This window comes from Strongylocentrotus purpuratus, unplaced genomic scaffold (assembly GCF_000002235.5).
Source record: "Strongylocentrotus purpuratus isolate Spur 01 unplaced genomic scaffold, Spur_5.0 spur5_scaffold_7, whole genome shotgun sequence".
NCBI lineage: Eukaryota > Metazoa > Echinodermata > Echinoidea > Camarodonta > Strongylocentrotidae > Strongylocentrotus > Strongylocentrotus purpuratus.
In genome coordinates this window covers 24,134,980-24,157,463 of record NW_022145613.1, presented here as the reverse complement: position 1 = coordinate 24,157,463, position 22,484 = coordinate 24,134,980, and the positions used below count along the sequence as shown (strand labels likewise).

General features: G+C 37.9%; 2 long non-coding RNA genes across 2 annotated transcripts; one reads left to right on the top strand and one right to left on the bottom strand.

Annotated features, from left to right (window-relative positions):
• Nucleotides 1-7,736: 7,736 nt before the first annotated feature.
• Nucleotides 7,737-11,813, top strand: LOC115919717. The gene is made up of 3 exons (XR_004061971.1): nt 7,737-8,126; nt 10,345-10,453; nt 11,392-11,813. It is a non-coding gene; the product is annotated as an uncharacterized LOC115919717 (long non-coding RNA).
• Nucleotides 11,814-16,993: 5,180 nt separating this feature from the next.
• LOC115919977 lies at nt 16,994-21,648 on the bottom strand. The gene is made up of 4 exons (XR_004062098.1): nt 21,563-21,648; nt 19,294-19,403; nt 18,763-18,893; nt 16,994-17,040 (listed from the first exon to the last, which is right to left on the bottom strand). It is a non-coding gene; the product is annotated as an uncharacterized LOC115919977 (long non-coding RNA).
• Between the last annotated feature and the right edge of the window lie 836 nt (nt 21,649-22,484).

Here is a 22,484-nt window from a genome sequence, read left to right as displayed (position 1 = left end):
TTTGTGCTTTGTTCCAATTCGAGACTGGAATATTTATGCACTAACCTGTTTTCATGAGGGTTTTTTTTAATTAACCAGTGCATGCTTAAAAATAAAGACCAGTTATGGTCATGCGATTGCATTTTGAAAGAAACGTTGTGGAATCGATCAGAAAAGGTTGGTCATCTAGCATATACACTGTTGGTCATAATGGTGGAATATTTATTTTTACCCCAGTTTAGGGAAGGATTTTTAAAAATTATTTATTTCTAATAGATCTAGATAATGGCATAGATTCTCAGATTTTATTGAATATTAATTTGCGAATGTTTGTTTTGCGTGACTGCTTAATCATATCTGTGCTACTATGCTAATCAGCTAAGGGACCTACGTCCTTAAGTCATAATTGACAGTAATGAGGATTAATGCCTCACAAAAGGGCACTAATATATAGCTGATCCACACGATTTTTATCCTGAGGCTTCACAGTAACAAGGCCATTGCTTAGCCCCTGAATCATGACTGTACGTAGTGTTTGCTAGGGTACGTGGCCCCTTCCACAAATCCCCCAAAACGAAGAAAATGCAATAAATTGTCAAAAGTTCATTGCTTTTTCCCCCGGCCCCCAACAGGAAAAATTCGTCTGTAGGGCCATGCATTATGGTTCAAGGCATGGCCATACAGAGGAATTTTTCCTGTTGGGGGCCGGGGGAAATGCATTGAATTTTTGAAAATTTATTGCATTTTCTTCGTTTTGGGGGATTTGTGGAAGGGGCCACGTACCCTAGCAAACACTGCGTACAGTCATGATTCAGGGGCTAAGCAATGGCCTTGTTACTGTGAAGCCCCAGGATAAAAATCGTGTCGATCAGCTATATATTAGTGCCCTTTTGTGAGGCATTAATCCTCATTACTGTCAATTATGACTTAAGGACGTAGGTTCCCTAGCTGATTAGCATAGTAGCACACATATGATTTAGCAGTCACGCAAAACAAACACTCGCAAATTAATATTCAATAAAATATGAGAATGTATGCCATTATCTAGATCTATTAGAAATAAATAACTTTTTTAAATCCTTCCCTAAACTGGGGTAAAAATAATTATTCCACCATTATGACCAACAGTGTAAGTATTGGTGTGTACTTCAAGGTTCTGGAATCATCAAAATGATAAGAAATTTTGCCCAGTCTTGGTAAAGTTACAAGCACTGTACACAGAAAGATGTATATGGGACTACGCGTCACGTGCGCGATATCTATCAGGTCCAAATAGATATAATAATTTACCAAATATATCAATTAGTAGGCGGTTTCTCGGCAAAATTTGTATCATCACGTTTTAGTCAAAACATATTCTTTCACATGATTGGTAATAAGAGCTTCCATTTCATTTTTTGAGAGAGGGGCATTTCCAAAACTGGTCTTTACCTTTAAGCATAAAGCTCTTTCTGCAACCCATAGAAGTACAATGTTTCCTTTTAGTGATATTTTGCTTTATCATTTAATCCAGAATGCTAGGAGTGACACATTATACATAAGCATAAAGTGCAAAATTGCAGAAAATTATGAGTGTAATTCGAATGCGGTATGTTGTGCCCTTCTGGAATAGGAGCAAGTTAATTGTAAATAATCATTAAAGTCTCTTAATTGGCAAAAATATAAAATCACTATACTTTTGTTCACAAATTGGCAATTTTTCGGGTGATATTGCAATTTTCGCTCAAATTGGTTCAATTAATGAACGTTCTAATTTTGTTAAAACTTTGAAGGAGTGGAAAATAAGATTACTTGTTGCTAATTGGAGGAGGGAAAACTTATTACTCTAAAAATTTAAACAACTCTAAACTGCTATGGGTTAAGAGTTCTTCTGTGCATCTGCATTCTAACATCTTTCTGTGCCATGGTTGGGTTTAAAAAAAAAGCAAAACTTTAATGTTGTCTTGTCAAGGTATGTAACCATTTGATATGAAAGGGTACACAGGCTGGTTGTACCGTGCCCCTGTACATGTACTTAACCATGCAACGCAGACCAATAATTAGCCCCGCTCCCCCCCCCCCCATTTCCTTAAGTTATAGGAAAAGTTAATGGCATGTCTAAAATGATCTTATTTTGGAAGTCTCAGTATAAAAGACATACATGATACAAACATGAGATCTGATAAACATGTAACAACAAAAGGGAATGGGTAAAAAAAAAAGGATAAGAATAACGTAAAAAGGAGGGATGCCTTGTATCAATTAAAAAATAAATGTTGATAAACCTGGTATGGGTAGTAATGTCTAAGCACCATGAGTGAGCGATATGTATACATAAAAGTGGATTTTTCTTTTATTATTGTGTGTTTTTCTGTGTGTGCAAAGCATAAGTTGCTATAATTTTTTATCAGTGGCAAGGGGGGCATGGGGAACGGTGTATCGAGTATAAAAATAAAACAAGAAAATGCCACCCTCCCTCCCCTCCATACACTGTGTCCCTGGTAGCAATAAATCCCCCCCCCCCCCGCCCATAATAAAGAGAATAAATGATTTAATGATTATGATAACTATATGCTTTGATTTGTTCTGTGTTTTGTTATATTGTGTGTTTGTCAGTGAATGTTCAGAGTCATGTGCCCTTTCCCACCGATTCCCTCCCCCCCCCCCCACCTCAAGAGGGTCCTGGATATGCCACTGCCTTTTTGACCAATCGTCATCCAGTGCAGCAGGAAGCTGTGACGCCTTGCTTTTACAAAGTGAACGATTACGTACAAACTATAAATGCAAATCTAGATCGGAGCTCATGGCTGCTACCAGAATAAACATCGTTTTTTGTTATCAACTAATATTTTATTCAAAATATATATACATGTAGGATCAAAATACCACAATTAAACGAAATGCATACAATGAATGTAAATGTCATTATAATTTTATTTAAAAAAATACTCGACCATGGAATTTACCTTTTTATACATAACTATACATATATAAATGTGCATCTCAACCAAAATAAAAATATATAAACATAAAGGATATATACGGAAGCGTTAAAGTGCCATTCTACTTGACGACATGACGAGATATTTCATCTTGTCAAGTCGACTTAATATCCATATCATGTCGACATGTAAAGATATTTAACCTACCATGTCGACTTATCAACTTTTATTAGTCGACATGGCGAAATAAATTATCTTGCCAAGTCGACTTCAGAAAAATACATGTCGTCATGGCAAAATAAATTATCTTGCCAAGTCGACTTCACAAAAAGTTCATGTCGTCATGGCGACATGTATTATCTTGCCAAGTCGACTTCACAAAAAAGTTCATCTCGTAATAGCGACATAAATTATTTCACCAAGTCGACTTCCCAAAAAGTATATGTCGTCATGGCTAGATATGTAGTGTGACGACTATTTCATGCAGCGCGCGTATGACGGGCGGATCGTGCCATAAAGATGACTTACTATACAACTATACATCCATCGAATGGATGTAAGGTTTTAACCAATCAGAACGCAGGAAACTGTACAACTATACAACTATACAACTATGCAACCATACAGCTATAGAACGCATGTACGGTTGTTACGTTTGCGGGCCGAAATGCCATAATTGCGAACAACCATACATCCATTCAGCTCTATGGCTGTACGGATTTAACCAATCACAATGCAGGAAACTATACAGCCATGGCGGCGAGAATGTCTGTATAGTTTTATGGATGTACGGTCTTAACCAATCACAATGCAGGAAACTATACAGCCATGGCGGCGAGAATGTCTGTATAGTTTTATGGCTGTACGGTCTTAACCAATCACAATGCAGGAAACTATACAGCCATGGCGGCGAGAATGTCTGTATAGTTTTATGGCTGTACGGTTTTAACCAACCATAATGCAGGAAACTATACAGCCATGGCGGCGAGAATGTCTGAATTTAGCCGACACTTATGCCTCTAAAGCCATTGAATGCTGAACATAGCAATGCAATGATGGAATAAATAAAAATAAAAATTGATCTTATAGGCCTACTAGTACTAAATAATATTGGATCTCCCGTCATAGTCGTATAGTTGTATAGTTGTATAGTTGTACAGTTTCCTGCGTTCTGATTAGTTAAAACCTTACATCCATTCGATGGATGTGTAGTTGTATAGTTGTCATCTATATGGCACGATCCGCCCGTCATACGCGCGCTGCATGAAATAGTCGTCACACTACATATCTCGCCATGACAACATATACTTTTTGGGAAGTCGACTTGGTGAAATAATTTATGTCGCTATTACGAGACGAACTTTTTTGTGAAGTCGACTTGGCAAGATAATACATGTCGCCATGACGACATGAACTTTTTGTGAAGTCGACTTGGCAAGATAATTTATTTCGCCATGTCGACATTACTTTTTTGGTAGTCGACTTGGTAAGATAATATATGTCGCCATGACGACATGTATTTTTTTAGAAGTCGACTTGGTAAGATAACTTATGTCGCCATGACAACATGAACTTTTTCTGAAGTCGACTTGGCAAGATAATTTATTTCGCCATGTCGACTAATAAAAGTTGATAAGTCGACATGGTAAGTTAAATATTTTTACATGTCGACATGATATGAATATTAAGTCAACTTGACAAGATGGAATATCTCGTCATGTCGTCAAGTAGAATGGCACTTTAACGCTTCCGTAGATATATAATAACGATGAAGAATACAATGATAACATTCATATTTAATTGAAATTACTCCTATATATTTCTTACCTCCCCCCCCCCCCCCCCCCCCCCCCCCCCCCCCCCCAAGCATACACTTATACCTTCAAAACTCACAAACTGAATGTCGCAGACATAAGCATCACACAAACCGAAAAAGAGAAGGAGAAAGGAAAGGTAGAGGGGAAGCTAGAGGCTCCAGAAGTGGTTCGTTCATTTTGAGACGAGATTTTTCTTTCCTTCTTTCTTCCGGGAGAGGGGGGGGGGGGGGGGGGGGGGGGGGTGGGACTGCACCTCCCGGAAATTTAGTTACTACCAAGTCTTTGGTCAGCGACGGAATGACCTCCCTATCATCCATCCTTGCTCTTGATTTTATTTGAATTGATTTATTTTATTTTGTTTGATTTTCTTTTTCTTTTGCAATTTTACAAATATGTAACAAACAAAACATTGCAAATTTTTACAAAATCATAACAAAAGAATATAATGTAGAATAAAGTAAGACTGGCTGTAACTCATCGCAAACATCAAACAGGAGGGTTGACAAATTAAGCAAAACTTGACTTAAAAGCATGACTACCAGGGGCGTAAATCCTGGGGGGATGGGGGGATGCAGAAGATATTTATGTATGTATAACTGTATAGCCTACACGTATACAGTATGTCACGATCATTAAGAGTAGTTGCGCGACGTGCGCGAACAAGCACTTCATAAACTTCAAAATAATTTTTCGTTATTTTGCAAGGTATTATTATAGCCCAGACGTAAAGTGCGGAACACTGCTAAATGTACCACCCCCCCCCCCCAATTTCAGGTGAGCTCTAGTCGATCGAGGGGGGGGGGGCTGGGGGCCAATGTTTTTACTTTTCAAAATGAAATAATCCTGAATGAGCTTTCAAAGCTAGCAGGAATTTCAGGAATTTGATCCCGGGATTTGATCAATTTTTCTATGATATTCAAGATATTTTATAACCTCCTTTTTACATTTCTCAGGAGTCTAAAGAGAGAGAGAAAAACCCCACCCCCTTTTTAAAAAAATTAAGAGTCGAGAACGGTGCAACGAATCTTCTTCTTTCTCTAATGATTTAATGAAACGGAAAAGCTTAGGCGCTTCGCGCGGGAGGGGGAAGGGAAAAACTGAATTCAGATAAGGATTAAAAGTCGAGAACGGTACAACGAATCGTCTTCTTTCTCTAACGATTTAATAAAAACGTAAAAGCCTCAGCGCTTCGTGCGGGAGGGGGGGGGGGAGGGAAAACTGAATTCAGATGAGGATGAAAAGTCGAGGACGGTATAACGAATAGTCTTCTTTCTCTAATGATTTAATAAAAACGTAAAAGCTTCAGTGCTTCGTGCGGGAGGGGGGGGGGGAGGGGAAAACTGAATTCAGATGAGGATGAAAAGTCGAGGACGGTACAACGAATCGTCTTCTTTCTCTAATGATTTAATGAAACGTAAAAACTTCCGCGCTTCGCGCGGGAGGGGAGGGGGGAACTGAATTCAGACGAGGATTAAGAGTCGAGAACGGTACAATGAATCGTCTTCTCTCTCTAATGATTTTATGAAACGTAAAAGATTCCGCGCTTGGCGCGGGAGGGGGGGGGGGGGACTAAATTCAGACGAGGATTAAGAGTCGAGAACGGTACAATGAATCGTCTTCTCTCTCTAATGATTTTATGAAACGTAAAAGATTCCGCGCTTGGCGCGGGGGGGGGGGGGACTAAATTCAGACGAGGAATATGTTCGAGAACGGTACAACGAATCGTCTTCTTTCTCAAATAATTTAATGAAACTTCAAAGCTTCGGCGCTTTGCGGAGGAGGAAGGGGGAAATCGCCCCTCCCTGCCCCCCCCCCCCCCCCCCATTACGCCAATGCTGGTCACCATTACGTACCAATATTTGGCTCGCATAATTTCAAATTTGGGCCCCCCCCCCCCCTAAGAAATCTTGGATCTGCGCCTGTCCTTGGCTTTCCAGAAAGAACTCAGAATTGTCTATTTGGTCATAGATAAATGTTTTTTTAAGTTAGTTCTCCTTTAAGAGAAAACAAGGAATAGGACTTACAATGCGCTTCCTCCCCCAATGAAACATTTGTGTTGATGTTCCTGTGGTAGTACCATTATACATCATTTTCCAAGTGATGGGACTCAAAATAAAGAGTTCGCATCTTCCTGACGAAATACTCAATCTTTATGTTACTTCTTGAAAGTGTGTCGTCTTATTTCGGAGTTCATTATAATAAAACACTACAGTTTGCAGCTGTCAGTATTTCGAAATATGTCCAATTCTATGAGGCGCCGTTTGTAAAACAATTATATAGACAAATTATATGTTATATAATCATTATTTAACAAATAATAACCATTATTTACATATAATGCAAGAAAATGTACATTTTTATTTGTATATAATTCTTAACACATTTTTATTATTTATAAATAATTAAAATTCATACTTCATTATTTATAAATAATGACAAAGTACGTTTCATTATTTATAAATAATTACAATTCACACTTTCATTATTTATATATAATGAAAAGCGTATTTCCATTATTCATATATAATTGCCATTATTTATAAATAATTACAATTCACACTTTCATTATTTATATATAATGAAAAGCGTATTTCCATTATATAATATATAATGAAAAGCCATTTCCATTATATAATATATAATGAAAAGTGTATTTCCATTATATAATATATAATGAAAAGCACATTTCCATTATATAATATATAATGAAAAGCCATTTCAATTATATAATATATAATGAAAAGCGTATTTCCATTATATAATATATAATGAAAAGCCCATTTCCATTATATAATATATAATGAAAAGCGTATTTCCATTATATAATATATAATGAAAAGCACATTTCAATTATATAATATATAATGAAAGGCGTATTTCCATTATATAATATATAATGAAAGGCGTATTTCAATTATATAATATATAATGAAAGGCGTATTTCCATTATATAATATATAATGAAAAGTACATTTCCATTATATAATATATAATGAAAAGCGCATTTCCATAGCGCATTTCCATTATATATTAAATAATGATTGTGTATGCAAATGTCAATGGTTGGTAACGCCCATAATATGAATATTCATGAGCTTGACTGCCCATATTATCCTCTATTCCAGGCACCTTTCCATTTTGTGTTCTTTGTGTATTCTTATCAGAAATCCTACGTGCGGTAAATAAGTCTCTGTATCACTATTCTCCTTCTTATTTGAATGCAAATTTGGGTATAATGATCGATAACTGTAATCATCCTCATTATTTTAATAAGAAATTTTCTATCTGTGATGAAAGTTTTTATGTACGATTGCCTGATCTGAAGAAAAGACTTTCGCTGCATGCATATTTAATGTATGACGTCACCCACACAGAGTGAGAGTTCGAGGTTTTCTTTGAAAGTTTGATGGTGAGTACAGCTGTAATTACGTTCAAATCTCGTAAATTGAATCATATTTATAAACATATCTAACGATAATATGAATCTGCAGATTTGACTGTACATTATGAAGTGGTTTAAAATGGTTATATCTGATGAATTTAGGAGTAATCTACACTCGAACTTTTGATTTGTTATTTATCGTCGTGAGAAATATTTCAGCTCGATTGCCAGTCACTCCTTGATCCTTGGGCCAAACTTTCGGGCGAGACCCTCTCTGAAAATTAGATACGCGAGTATAGGTTCTACAGGCAGCTGGCAGATCACTTCACTGCATGGTGCTAGCTGCATCAATGATCCAAGCTTTTTGTTACTTTTAGGTCCAACTGTTGAATTACTACTTTCATAGTTGGGTCAGAAGAAAGTTAATAGCTAACACTAAAAAGCATGGTCACAGTTGACATGCATGAGACGAGTTGTGAACAAGCGCCAAAATTTGAACCAGATATACCGAGATAGACCTCTAGACGAGTACGAAAGTAGAAAATTTGAGGCCTAGGCCTACAGACCAGTAAATAATTGGAATACCTGTGAACAGGCGCGGATCCAGGATTTCTTAGGGGGGGGGCCCAAATTTGAAATTATGCAAACCAAATATTGGTACGTGATAGTGACACCGGCTGGCGAAATGAGCTAAAACGGGGGGGGGGGGGGGGGGTAGACATAAAAATCTGCACCACCCCACTCTTACATGCAGGCCCCGCTAAACGTTTCTCTAAGTAGGTGGGGGGGGGGGGGAGGTATTTATGATCAGGTAGAGCGTTGTGAAATAGGCGTGGTGTCTAAGGGCGAAGAACCTGCAGGGGTCAAGGGTGGAACCCCCAGAAGCTCAGGGGTATAGGCATTTAATTACGGTCAGATGAGCATATAAAGGCAACGACCTTTGCCACGACCCCCCCCCCCCCCCCCCCCCCCCCCCGAACTACAACTTGTTGGCGGGAAAATTGCAACTGATATCCCCCTTCTTTTCTTCTTCCTCTTTTTTCCTTCCCTTTATCCCCTCTTAATTTTTTTCTTTCCCTTTCCTTCCTTCTCTTTTATTTTTTGATGGGGGGAGGGGGAGAGTTTACAGCTCTTTTTTTCTTTTTTTTGCGGGTGGGGGGGGGGGGGAGGGCCAAGGCCTGCTCGGCCACCCTGAGATCCGTGCCTGCCTCAAAGACTGGGGCGAGATGTCCCGACATGATTCATCGATTGAGAGATACCATGCTCATTGTGACTTAATACTGCCATTTCCAACCACAATCTGTAATGGAATTGTGTTAAATGATACTATTGAAGACAATCTTTAACTTCTCTTAATAGGTAAAATGACAAAAAAATGGCATTTCGGACAATTTACTCGATGTATTATCACATGTTTATTATTGTTCATATTATCACATGTTTGTCTTTGTTTATATTATCTTATTATGTTTATCAATTTTCATGTTATCACATGTTTATCATTGTTATACTATTGTTATATTGATACTATGTTGTAAATATGTTTGTACTCTCATACCCCGAGAGGGGGTCGATAGAGTCAATAAAATCTTACAATCTTACTCAAAAACACTGCTCAAATTTCAGTGGTCCGTGTCGATACAACGCACATTTAATGTACGTGCGGCAATGTGAATTGCGAGCTGTGAGTAAATTGTTGGAAATGGCATTATTAAGTCACAATGAGCACAATTGCATTGCATTGGTATCTCTCGATCGATGAATCATGTCGGGACATCTCGCCCCAGTCTTTGAGGCAGGGGCGAGATGTCCCGTGGGGCGAGTTAGCCCGACTCCACTGGTGCCTTGTGTTTCTTAAACTCTTTGTTGGCTTAGACTAATTTGCCTCTACTCTAGGCTCTATCTTTGAATTTTTGTTTGCTGTAAACACGATTAAGTTTTCTCTGTCATATATAGATCTAGGTCCATATCTATTTTGGTTTTTTTTAATTTGATAGAATGAACAGTTACGAGACATGGATCTAGATCATCTAGAGACTGTAGATCAACTAGATCTGGATCAAGAAATTGAATATAAATTTCAATGTTAGATAATGAAGGAGGGCTTTTTTGGTAAAGAGAAAATCCAAATTAAAATAGAACAGTTAATTCTGCAAATGCTCATCAATGTTTAAATGATCATGCTCATTTCCTTTTATTCTAAGAATTAAATTCCCTCCCCCCCCCCCCCCCCTCTCTTTTACAGGAGAATGTACAGAGACTTGTCGCAGTTAATGCAGTACCAAATGCTTGCTTTCTTGGAGTATGTGTTGAAACAAGAATGTCCTGGAGAAAACAGACCACCACAAGAGAAGGTAAACATATTTACTTTTGATCTAACTTGATCTGTTTAGTTTTTTCAAGCAAAACAACATTTTGAAATGAGTGAGGTCAAGGCCAAGCTGGAGGGGATGCGAAGGGCTGGTTTGAGCAGTATGTATTAATGGCCGGGATGGCTATGTATGATTCCACATGAGAAAATTTGAGGCCTAGGCCCATGCCATGGGTGTCGATCCCGGGGGGAATAATTCACGAGAAAAATTGATGATAACGGTAGAGCCCGATGAGAGTAGTCAACGGTTATTACTCGCAAGATGACCATCAATATACACATTTTGCTATCTCATTTTCATAATACATACATAATATAAATAGAAAAGGAAGTAAATGAGACAACCGTATATGAGACAAGAATAAATTGAATTCTGGTTAACCCAGATTTTCCCCATGTGTTACCCATATGGGCATATTCATATTCTACCCAAGAACTACAATACTAAATTTAAATTTGTAGATATTGGGACATTTAATTTTGTCGTTAATTGGTGGATAGTTTTGTCGGTAATCGTTGGCCTCACACCCCCCCCCCCCCCACCCACTGAAAAAAGTCTAGCGACGCCCCTGGGTAGGCCTACACTGCAGGCAAGAGTCAGGACTAACATTCAGCATGTTATTAATTTTATTACCACTCTTATATTCTCTGAAATGTTATCTTTATTGAGGGTGAATTGAAAAAGTTAATAACTTGGAAGGGAGGGGGTGCAACCTCCCACACGCTTCTACCTCTTGGGTGCTTTGATCCATTGCCGAAAATATTTTGGCACCTATCATCCCCCCAATAACGGATACAAATCGACACCCCTGCCTAGGCCTACAATGTACATGCAAGACATTTTTTATGTTACAACAGAGATACATGTATGATGTAGGTATCAATGTTTTACTTTCATTCTCTTCTCTTTTCATTCAACAGACATACATGTACAGTATGGACTATGAAGTTCTACTTAGCCTCTTCAATGAACTGCTGGAGCTGCGACTGGGTATCAAAACCTTGGTATTATAAACCTCATAACAAGTGGCGGAGATATGTTGTTAGCCAGGGGGGAGGGGTCAGTGCCCCCCCCCCCCTCCCCCACTTTTTCAAGTACCCCCTAAATGCCTCTTTTATGTTCGTTTCACATAGGTAAAGTGCCATATTACTTTGACAAGTTCCCCTATTAATTTGTAAAAGTGCCCCTTCCCCATCTCACCTCCGATAAGTGCCCCTTATCCTTCGACAAGTTCACATTATTCTTTGCAATAAGTGTTCATTTTCCATTCTCATAAGTGCCCTTTTCAATCTCTAGTAAGTGCCCCTTTTCAACTACGTGAAATGCCCCTTTTCACTTTTGATAAGTGCCCCCTTCATCTCCGATATTCGCCCCTATTCAAATCTGAGAGATACTCATTTTACTTTGATAAGTGCCCCTCCCTTTCCTGATCAGTGCTCTTTTCATCTCTGATGAGTGTCCCATTTTGTCTCTAATAACTGCCACTTTTATTTGACACGTCCCCTTTTCCTTCCTAATAAATGCTCTTTTTTCTGATTATAAGTGCCCCTTACCCTTCTCATAATTACCCCCTTTCATCTCTGATGAGTGCCTTGTTTACTTTAACATGTGCCTCTTTTTTTTTTTTAATAAGAGCCACTTCCTCATTCTCATAATAGCCCCCTTTCACCTCCAATAAATGCCCCTATTAAAATCTGATCTGCACCTCCCTTTTTGTCTCGCCTACGAGCAAAAAGCGAGACATAGGCGCCGCTTTTCCGGTGACGGTGGCGGCGACGGCGTCAACATCAAAAACTTAACCTAAGGTTAAGTTTTTGAATTTTTGATATAATTTTCAAAGTTTAAGTTTTTGTCTCGCCTGCGTAGCAAAAAGCGAGACATAGGCGCCGCTTTTCCGGTGACGGCGGCAACGGCGGCGTCAACATCAAAAACTTAACCTAAGGTTAAGTTTTTGAATTTTTGATATAATTTTTAAAGTATAGGTTCTTAGTCAATGAAACTTTGACTATTGAGTAATCAAGTATCCCCAATCATGTGAGTAGAATTTCAGATCACAAAGTCAAGATCGAAGGTCATTTCAGGTCAACAGACTTGGACTATGTTGTAGCATCATCATCGAAAACTTAACCTAAGGTTAAGTTTTTGAATTTTGGATATAATTTTGAAAGTATAAGTTCTTAGTCAATGAAACATGGACTTTAGGGTTATCAAGTCTCCCCAAACATGTGAGTAGAATTTCAGGTCACTAAGTTAAGGTCAAAGGTCATTTAAGGTCAACAAACTTAGACTTTGTTGTGGCATCAACATCAAGAGTTTCAAAATGCTTCTACGTTATTTTTCAACCGATTTTGTTTCTGATTGTTTCATATGATAGGGCTAGGAGGGAGATTTAAAACTTCTACACAGAATCGTGAAATTCATAATCTATAATTTATGCTAATTTATTCGAAATCACAAAAAATGCTTCTTCTCCTTCATTTCTTGACCGATTTTGATTTGGTTTGCTTTATCTGGTAGAGCTAACTTTGGTACACTAAACACCGAATTTTGAAATTATTCTCCATTAATTAATTATGGTAATTTATGCAAATTTATTCCAAAAATAACAAAAATTGCTTCTTCTCCCTCATTTCTCGACCGATTTTGATTTGGTTTGCTTTATATCGTGGAGCTAACTTTGGTACACTAAACTTCTACACAGAATTTTGAGATTTTGCTCCATTAATTATTTCTGGTACTTTATGCAAATGAAATGAAATCATGTTCCTTCCAGGGCATCAAATTTTTATTTTTTGACTAGTTCAAAAGTATACCAAATAAAATTTACAAATTTGTTGTTGCGAGATGCGGATGAGCGCTACGTCATTTACGTTCTGGTTTATCATTTCGAATTGCATAATGCAGGCGAGACCGCCGAGAGCGTTTCCCTTGTTTTAAAACTATTGCACTTTTTCCTTTTTTTTAAGTGCCCCTTTTCATATCTATTATCTGGTCAGTGCCCCTTTTCAGGCGCAATAAGACTAGTAGCTCTTTTCACCTTTTGATAAATTCCCTTTTAACAATGATACATGCCTCTTTTCCTTTCCAATACCAAAGGGACCTATCCCCTTTTCATAAATGCCCCTATCAAAATCTGATGGGTGCCCCTATTCCGTTGAAAAATGCCATTTCCCATTCTCATAAGTGCCTTGTTTCATTCCTGGTGAGTGCATCTTTCTGTCGGTCCAAGAAGTGCCCCATTTTCACCTCTGATAATTACCCTTTTTACATGACACATGCTCTTTTTCCTCTTATCCCTTTAGTATCCCCATTTCCTCTCATCATTAAACGCGCCCCTAATTTCAAGCGACTAAGAGTAACTTCCCCCAAAGCTCGCTCGCATTTATAGATGACATAATAACGTTACTTATCAAAGGTCTTTTCAGTCTTCCATTGTGAGAATGTGCTTATAATCCCATCAGGATTGGGTTTTTCCCTCTTAATAAGATGCAATTTTTTGTACTGCGACCTCACAAAACTTAAAATTGCCCTCGCTCGCAAATCAATTTTCAGACCATCACATCGAACTGATACTTAAGCAATATCTTGTATGGTGTATAAAGAGAAACAAATGTTGAAATCGTCCCTGATAATGTAATCACAATGTAGGGGTATATACCATTGTCTAAAAAAATGGATATTTTCGCTTTGAGATTCCCTTTGTAGGTACCCTTTTTTTCCAGAAATTGCCTATTTTGTTGGTCCCCCCCCCACACTTTGGAAGACGCTCCGCCACTCCTGGGGGGACACATCAGTCAATTGCGCGCACGGGGGGGGGGGGGGGGGGGGGGGGGGGGGGGGGGGGGGGGGTGAGGGGTAATGTGCCCCCCAAAGCTGAAATTTTTTAAACTGGATTTGGTCAAACTCCCAATAGATAAATATTCACAATTCTCTTCAAGCAGTACGTGTAACTTCACCTAGCAAGCAGTATGTTTAATTTTGTAATCACCTTGTATATTAGGCCCTGTATTTAAGCTTAAATTGTTTAGTGATTGTGGACAGGCGAAGCAGGAAAATAGAAAATTTGGCCTTCATACACACAACCACACCAGTGACACCATGAAACAGAAACACTATTACAATGATTACCGGTACTGAAACATAGTTTTCAAACTACCAAGGAGAGGTAACCAGGAACCAAGGTATAATACAATGATGCAATTTTACCCATGTTGTAGTAGTACATGGTAGTAGTATGGATATCCCGCCTCTTCTTTTATGCACATCCTTTCCACTGCTATCGCAAGCTTTAAAAAAAGTGCCTAATGTCTGCATAACTAGCAAGGTAGGAGTTCATTAAAAACATGATGTAAAACATTAAGTATATCACACCAAAGCATCTCAATCTGACAGCACGATGTGGAGAAAAGTTAATGGTGCAGATAAATACACAAGAAATATGTTCATCGGCAGTCTAAGTCAAGCAATCATTTATAAAACTGAGGCTTTGCCAAGGCATCCATTTTAAGTATGCGTGTATAGGGCAAATAAGATGTAGTCAAGTACTCAAGTTACCACCTGTCAGCCAAGATCAAACTTTTGGAATATAAAAGTTTTGGGGAGGGGTCATCTTTTATCAATTTCTGTTTATTGATAATAATTATAACATTTGGGAATGGGCCTATGAGTATGATTTATATATTGTATAAAACAAGCAACTGTTCATAAAAGGTCTAATATACCTTGGTGCTTGTGTGGACCACGGAGCAACCATCACACTAAAGGATGTTGTATACTATCGTACAGTATTATTGTTTCTCTGGAAAAAATTGTAATCATTGAGTCATAGGTAATTTTTTTTTTTTTAAAGAAATCAGCATGTTGTTATAATGTGTTTTATAATAAAAAATAGTGCTCAGATTTAGCATAAGTATGCTTTGTTGATTTTTTTAAAGAATAAAGTAATCTACAAATGGAAGTAGCAGATGAGGTCATTTGTGTTTAATATTTGACCGTCAATGTTATAATCTGTAAACATATTAGTTTGTTGTAAGAAAATGAATAAATTAAACATGTTTATTATCTTATATACAGTATTCCCTTCATTTCTTTTCTTTTTAGTGTGCATATATGGTTGGATAAATGGAATCATATGTGGAAAAAATCTGGAAACAGAACGCGAGAGTTCAGAGAGAGAGAGAGAGAGAGCAAAAGAAAAAGGAAAGGAAATGAGAGAACTGTTTAATGGTGAGAGATGTTGATGTCGGCGTGAAAATGAGAAATTTATAATGCAGTGAGATAGCGAGAGAGAGAAAAAAAAGAAAATCCATCTTATAAATGCGTTAATTGCCTCGCCGCAATGCGGCTCGTGGGCGATGCTCTGCATCGTCATAGGGTCAACGCCCCCCCCCCCCCCATTAGCAAAAAGCTAGATCCGCCCCCTGATAGGCCCTGACAATGAAATCTGGAGAACATACAGACTCACGAGGGCTGGACTACTCGGTCTCGTGGATCAAATAATAATAATGGAAGTTATTATAAAAGTATGTTTTTCTCTCTTGTTATGATAATTTGAAGAAAAAAACCTGTTAATTAGATTATATTAGTTTTAGCTTCAACTGCTTGATATTAATATGCATGTGAGCACAAATAGCAGCAACTGCGGTAAGTGATATCTACGGTACTCCTTGAGCTGCGGTAAATGATCTTATTGTATATGCCACCTACTGGTTTTCCATAGACCTGTGCACAAATGCTGTCTAAAAAAAATTCAATGGGATGGTGTACAAATTGAATATATTATGCCATTCTTTTCACTTAACTTCACGTTATTCAATATCCGTGTCATTCAAACAATACAGGCAAACATTCCCTGATGTCATTAAGTTTACATCAATCTATCTTGCTTCTCTCCTTATAAACAAGCCATCTTCATTGGAATTCACATCCTGAATTCCAATGAAGATAGACACCTCTCTTGCATTGTACATGAAATATCCATCCACTGATCTCCGCACAAAGTACCCTCAATTTTACGCACAGAAAGCTCACACTAACCCCTTACCCAAACCACCCTGAAATGATGACAATATTTAAAAGATCAATTCATTTGTAATCAAGTGTGGATTTTAATTCATTTGATCCCTTGATAGTCTGGGTACGGTATACCGAAACAGGGGAGGGAGCAGCTTGTGGCGTGGAACCATAGGGACCAATGAGGTTCTTTTGGGACATAGTTAATATAAAATTACCAAGCTGAAACCTACCCTAATACCAGTCACATAAATCAATGCTTAACCAAGTATTTGTTGCGTTTTTCTCAATCATGACTTGTTGAGTTTTGTGCAGAAGTGCTACAATCCATTGATTGAGAATGTATATAGCGAGTAGTCCAAATCAGGAGGGTCGCAAACTCCTTCTCAACCTCCATTGTTACATCTTGATTCCTGAAGAGCCTTGTGATTTGAGATGAACTTGGGAGAAGTTCCCACATTGTTTTGGAGGCACACACTCCTTATGCTGACTGCTCCTCTTCAGCAACTATACAGACAAGTCCACTTGCATCTTTGTAACCAATTCCAATAAGCCAGCTGTTCATGAATAAAATGTTAATTGAAAGAAGAAAAAAAAATCAATATTGTTACAAGCACTTTAAGATCTAAAGCTCACATCACAAGTATATTTCTTTTTCTTCTTCTTGTTGTTTTTCTTCTTCTAGTAATCTTCAAAGGGCTATTAGTTTTTATATAAATTCACTGTTTGCTCGACAGGAGTATATTCCTTATTTTCCGTGCCAACAAGAGATCCCAGATTTAAATATTACTTCTCATTATGGTCTGAAATGAAATACCATATTGCCAAACATGTATTTTAATACTAATATACTACATGTCTGAGTAAAAGATCTAATCAAATATTCCGACCATTGTTTTGAAGACCGTCAATACTACTGGGCCAGAAGGGATTAGACCACCAGCCAGGTCACTGACAGGTGGCTATCTCATCAACTCAGCTCTCAACTAACATAAGAAAGAGAGGATCATGGGGACCAACAGGCACCAATTGGGGAAGTTTTCTATATAGAGAGAGCAAGTAGCTACAAGTAGGACAGTGGGGCTTTAAGAATAGCAAGTAGCATTCATAGAAATGTCATAGAATTTACATCCTTAAACTTTAAGCTGTGAAAACCTCATTTTGATTTGAGTGTAACTTTTGAGTTATTAACAACCAAAAGTTTCCAGTGATTTGTTTTTGTTTCACTTTTAGTACACAAACATATTTTTGTTCATCACACTTGCAGGTTCTGGGATATCTACCCCCAGGACAACAGGATATAGTCATATAAGATAATTAGATCTTGTACTGCTAGGCTGCCCCCCCCCCCTCCCCCTCTATTATACGAGTGTGAAAAAAAAATACAATTATTTGTAGCCTTTCTTAATCACTAATCAAAATTTTGAACTTCAGTTAATGTTGTTTAAAGAATATATTGTGAAACTGAGATGGATTGCAGGTGGCAAGGGTGTATTGGTTGAGAGTTGCAGGTAATAATTCATGCTCTACTATGAGCCAACTTACTTCACACACTATCATCTTGCAGCAGGGTAAGGTTTTTACAGAAATTTTAGAACTTGCAATGGGATGTACCGGTACTTAAATATCAACTTTATACAATAGCAGTATGTAGAAAGGAATTTAGGATAACCTGACTTTGGGTCTGCCAATGCTTAGCACAAGCTTTATTTCGTCACGATATATGGTTATTGCTCAAGTTGTGATAGGGTTTTAGATTAGCTTTTAGGGTTAATATTACGTTTAGCTATGGATCCAGGATTAAGATTAAGAATTCATTTCGTGTTACAACATAACCACTAAACAATAGAGCATGTCGTAAAAATCAGGTACACGTTTCGCAAACTGGGGGTCAGCATATTTTAGTTTACTAATACAAAGGAAGTTTTTTAAACTGCCAATGATGAGTATCAATACATACAGCTCCAACAGCACCTGGAAAATCTGATTGTACGACACTTGTTCCTCAAGACATTTGCTCAACATCAATTTCCTACACTATTATCCAAATACTTAACTTCATCCCTGGATCCAATACTAGACCTAACCTTAACCTCAATCCCAATTGCAACCCTCGGCCTAACCCTACACATTTGACAAATAAAGCCTTGAGCAGTCGTTGCAGGAGCAAATGTTGGGTCACTCGAAATGCCATGACACTGGACAGGCTCACTTGCTATGAATTTCTCTGTTTCTTTACCAGATTAAAAAAAAACATTGTAATATTCATTATGAATTACCAGTCCATTGTGCTTTGCTCCTAATATGTCAGGCACAAGAGGCCATCGCTTTGAGGTAAGGGGCAGAACATCAAGACTGGAACCTCAAGGCACCCCATGATCTCTCAACAGGAAGCCCTCCTTTTCAATCCCTGGAACAGAATTATAAACAATGCAATATATTAACCAAATTTGAAAAAATAAATAGCACTATTTAATATTTCAGTTGTCTTCAACGTTTAGTTTTTCAGCAAAATTTGAAGGTCAATTTTTTATTTTGTTTCGCTTGTCGTTCCTTTTCATGTATTGGACCCCCCCCCCCTTCCCCCTGCACATGAGCTTAAAATGTTAATCCTGAAAAGAGAAACACTTCAGCAACGTGTTAGTAGACATGTGGATTCATACATAGCCATCCCATGAATACATACTTCTCAAACCAGCCCTTTGCATCACCTTCAGCTTGACCTTGACCTTGACCTCACCTATTTCAAAATTTCGTTTTACTTGAAAAAACTAAACAGATCAAGTTAGATCAAAAGTAAATATGTTTACCTTCTCTTGTGGTGGTCTGTTTTCTCCAGGACATTCTTGTTTCAAGCACATACTCCAAGAAAGCAAGCATTTGGTACTGCATTAACTGCGACAAGTCTCTGTACATTCTCCTGTAAAAGAGGGGGGGGGGGGGATTTAATTCTTAGAATAAAAGGAAATGAGCATGATCATTTAAACATTGATGAGCATTTGCAGAATTAACTGTTTTATTTTAATTTGGATTTTCTCTTTACCAAAAAAGCCCTCCTTCATTATCTAACATTGAAATTTATATTCAATTTCTTGATCCAGATCTAGTTGATCTACAGTCTCTAGATGATCTAGATCCATGTCTCGTAACTGTTCATTCTATCAAATTAAAAAAACGCAAAATAGATATGGACCTAGAATTATATATGACAGAGCAAACTTAATCGTGTTTACAGCAAACAAAAATTCAAAGATAGAGCCTAGAGTAGAGGCAAATTAGGCTAAGCCAACAAAGAGTTTAAGAAAAACACACAGGCACCAGTGGAGTCGGGCTAACTCGCCCCACGGGACATCTCGCCCCTGCCTCAAAGACTGGGGCGAGATGTCCCGACATGATTCATCGATCGAGAGATACCAATGCAATGCAATTGTGCTCATTGTGACTTAATAATGCCATTTCCAACAATTTACTCACAGCTCGCAATTCACATTGCCGCACGTACATTAAATGTGTGTTGTATCGACACGAACCACTGAAATTTGAGCAGTGTTTTGAGTAAATTGTCCGAAATGCCATTTTTTTGTCATTTTACCTAAAGAGAAGTTAAAGATTGTCTTCAATAGTATCATTTAACACAATTCCATTACAGATTGTGGTTGGAAATGGCAGTATTAAGTCACAATGAGCATGGTATGTCTCAATCGATGAATCATGTCGGGACATCTCGCCCCAGTTTTTGAGGCTGGGGCGAGATGTCCCGTGGGGCGAGTTAGCCCGGAATCGCACCACTATACGTACCCCTGTATACGATGTAGTCTAGACTGAATAATTTGGGGGGATCGTGTTTTAATTTGTTAGATAGCTATAAGACTCTGTACGACTACGAGTATCACATTCACAGGCAGGCACGGATCTCAGGGGGGCCGAGCGGGCCTTGCCCTCCCCCCCCCCCCCCCCCCCCCCCCCCCCCCCCCCCCGCAAAAAAAAGAAAAAAAGAGCTGAGCTGTAACCTCTCCCCCTCCCCCATCAAAAAATAAAAGAGAAGGAAGGAAAGGGAAAGAAAAAAATTAAGAGGGGATAAAGGGAAGGAAAAAAGAGGAAGAAGAAAAGAAGGGGGATATCAGTTGCAATTTTCCCGCCAACAAGTTGTAGTTCGGGGGGGGGGGGGGGGGTCGTGGCAAAGGTCGTTGCCTTTATATGCTCATCTGACCGTAATTAAATGCCTATACCCCTGAGCTTCTGGGGGTTCCACCCCTTGACCCCCGCAGGTTCTTCGCCCTTAGACACCACGCCTATTTCACAACGCTCTACCTGATCATAAATACCTCCCCCCCCCCCCCCACCTACTTAGAGAAACGTTTAGCGGGGCCTGCATGTAAGAGTGGGGTGGTGCAGATTTTTATGTCTACCCCCCCCGTTTTAGCTCATTTCGCCAGCCGGTGTCACTATCACGTACCAATATTTGGTTTGCATAATTTCAAATTTGGGCCCCCCCCCTAAGAAATCCTGGATCCGCGCCTGTTCACAGGTATTCCAATTATTTACTGGTCTGTAGGCCTAGGCCTCAAATTTTTACTTTCGTACTCGTCTAGAGGTCTATCTCGGTATATCTGGTTCAAATTTGGCGCTTGTTCACAACTCGTCTCATGTCAACTGTGACCATGCTTTTTAGTGTTAGCTATTAACTTTCTTCTGATCCAACTATGAAAGTAGTAATTCAACAGTTGGACCTAAAAGTAACAAAAAGCTTGGATCATTGATGCAGCTAGCACCATGCAGTGAAGTGATCTGCCAGCTGCCTGTAGAACCTATACTCGCGTATCTAATTTTCAGAGAGGGTCTCGCCCGAAAGTTTGGCCCAAGGATCAAGGAGTGACTGGCAATCGAGCTGAAATATTTCTCACGACGATAAAAACAAATCAAAAGTTCGAGTGTAGATTACTCCTAAATTCATCAGATATAACCATTTTAAACCACTTCATAATGTACAGTCAAATCTGCAGATTCATATTATCGTTAGATATGTTTATAAATATGATTCAATTTACGAGATTTGAACGTAATTACAGCTGTACTCACCATCAAACTTTCAAAGAAAACCTCGAACTCTCACTCTGTGTGGGTGACGTCATACATTAAATATGCATGCAGCGAAAGTCTTTTCTTCAGATCAGGCAATCGTACATAAAAAACTTTCATCACAGATAGAAAATTTCTTATTAAAATAATGAGGAAAAAAAATTGAGGATGATTACAGTTATCAATCATTATACCCAAATTTGCATTCAAATAAGAAGGAGAATAGTGATACAGAGACTTATTTACCGCACGTAGGATTTCTGATAAGAATACACAAAGAACACAAATGGAAAGGTGCCTGGAATAGAGGATAATATGGGCAGTCAAGCTCATGAATATTCATATTATGGGCGTTACCAACCATTGACATTTGCATACACAATCATTATTTAATATATAATGGAAATGCGCTTTTCATTATATATTAAATAATGGAAATGCGCTTTTCATTATATATTATATAATGGAAATGTACTTTTCATTATATATTATATAATGGAAATACGCCTTTCATTATATATTATATAATTGAAATACGCCTTTCATTATATATTATATAATGGAAATACGCCTTTCATTATATATTATATAATTGAAATGTGCTTTTCATTATATATTATATAATGGAAATACGCTTTTCATTATATATTATATAATGGAAATGGGCTTTTCATTATATATTATATAATGGAAATACGCTTTTCATTATATATTATATAATTGAAATGGCTTTTCATTATATATTATATAATGGAAATGTGCTTTTCATTATATATTATATAATGGAAATACACTTTTCATTATATATTAATAATGAAAGTGTGAATTGTAATTATTTATAAATAATGGCAATTATATATAAATAATGGAAATACGCTTTTCATTATATATAAATAATGAAAGTGTGAATTGTAATTATTTA